The sequence below is a fragment of the Elephantulus edwardii genome, unplaced genomic scaffold, assembly GCF_000299155.1.
Source record: "Elephantulus edwardii isolate Elephantulus edwardi_28Jun2011 unplaced genomic scaffold, EleEdw1.0 scaffold00120, whole genome shotgun sequence".
NCBI classification, from domain to species: Eukaryota; Metazoa; Chordata; class Mammalia; order Macroscelidea; family Macroscelididae; genus Elephantulus; species Elephantulus edwardii.
The window spans coordinates 7,499,158-7,501,224 of NW_006399870.1; the positions used below are offsets into that span (position 1 = coordinate 7,499,158).

The window sequence follows — 2,067 nt, forward strand, 5'->3', positions numbered from 1 at the left end:
TAGAGATACAAGTATGAGTTATGCTGGCCTACTGAGTTAAGGAGTTGTACTGACAACCTAAAACTAGCGGTTCAAATTCACCAGTTTTCTCCTCAGGAGAAAGATGTACAATCTCCTCTCATTTGATTTTAAATCTCAAAAACCCACTAAAGTGTCAATTAGGAGTCAGTTCCAACTCTACTACAGTGAACAAGAACATATATGAGATATTTATTAATTTAAATCTTTTAAAAGCCATTTACTATTTTTACACTTCCACCAATAGTGAATAAGGGTTCCAGTTTCTCCACATTGCCAGCATTTGTTGTTTGCTGTTCTGTTAAACTTTGCTATCCTTACTGGGGTGATATGATATTTCATAGTTGTTTTGATATACATCTCTCTTAGAGCAAGGGATTTTGAACATTTCTTCATGTGCTTGTTGGCCATCTAAACGTCTTCTTTGGTGAAGTGTCTGATCGTATCCTGTGCCCATTTTTCAATTAGATTGTTTATCTTGTTGTGGTGTTCAAGTATTTTATAAATTCTAGATATAAGTCCCTTACTTACATGTCATTACCAAATACTCTTTCCCAGTCTGTGGCTTCCCTTTTTACCCTGTTGGGGAAGTTTTTAGATGTGCATAGGGATTTGATTCTTAGGAGGTCTCACTCATCTATTTTATCTTCTTCCTGGTTGTAGATTTTTCAGGATACTTGTAAGACTGTTTATGTTGTGGATTAGGATTTCTAGAGTTCTTCCAAGCTTTTCTTTAATGAAGTTTATAGTCCTTGGTTTTAGTCCTAGGTCCATGATCCACTTAGAATTGTTTTTTTATATATGGAGTGAGGTGTGGATCTTGCTTGAGTCTTCTGCAGATAGATAGTTTCAGATTTTGCCAATACCATTTGTTAAAAAAGCTGTCATTTCCCCACTTAACTGATTTCATCTGCTTGTCAAAAATGAGTTAACCATAGGTAGGTGGGCTGATTTCTGGGTTCTCAATTCTATTCCATTAATCTATGTGTCTGCCATAGTTCCAGTACCATGCTGTCTTAACCACCATGGCAGTGTAGTAGGATGTGGAAGGCAATGTGGCACTTTCTGAAAAAGTTACTTTGAACTGTGAAGTGTGGTGTTGGCACAGTGTTGGACTACCGGAAGACTGGACACATTTGTCTGGGATTAAGTATTACCAGAGCGTCCCTTAAATACAAGGATGATGAAATCATGTCTCACATGCTTTGAGCATCTTCTGAAGAGAGGACAGCCCTTGGAAAAGGAAAAGAATGCCCCTACTGATGAACTGAGACTGAACCAATTGACTTGAGTACATTGATGGCTGTGTGGATGGTGCAGGAACAGGGAGTTGTATTCTGTTATACATAGGAAGACTATGAGTCTTTGATTCTCTGTAGTGTTTCAAGTCCTTCTAACTTTCAGCTAGCAAGGTTATGTCATCTGCATAACACAAGTTGTTAATGAGTCTCCTCTAATCCTGATGCCAGATTCTTTTTCATAGAATCTAGCTTCTTGAATGATTTGCTATGCATACAGATTGAGTACCACCCTCATGTACACATTTCCTAATTTAAAATCATACAATATTTCATAGCTCTCTTTAGATAACAGAGTCTTGGTCTAGGTAAAGATTTCTTATGAGCACAATTAATTTTTCTGAGATTCCCAATCTTCTCAATGTTAACCATGCTGTTGTGTTGTTAAGTACCATTGAGTCATAGGTAACTCACAGCAACCCTATGAACGAAAGTTCTGGACACCTGTATAACTTTTGCCCTTTCTCCAGGTTCACAGGGTTTCCAGAGGCAAGTTATTATACAAGTAGATACCATTCCTGCTTCCAAGCTCACTTTAATCAGGGAGCTCCACCAAACACTATCCTCCATGGGTAACCATTCTCACATTTGACTCATCAGTGTCACAGTGTTCGGCTTTACAGCAACCATGAGTTACCTATGTACAGCAAGTGGACATGCTAGGGATACATGACCTAGAAGAATATTTCACCAAAAATAATGAAAGGCCAACCATTAAATGTTAGCCATAGAGAGTTATAATCCATATAAA

At 37.8% G+C, this 2,067-nt stretch overlaps 1 protein-coding gene across 2 annotated transcripts in view; it reads left to right on the forward strand.

Annotated features, from left to right (window-relative positions):
* The window catches only part of OPCML (opioid binding protein/cell adhesion molecule-like), a 1,241,366-nt gene that overhangs the window by 908,609 nt on the left and 330,690 nt on the right, over positions 1-2,067 (forward strand). The gene's annotated exons all lie outside the window — the stretch shown is intronic.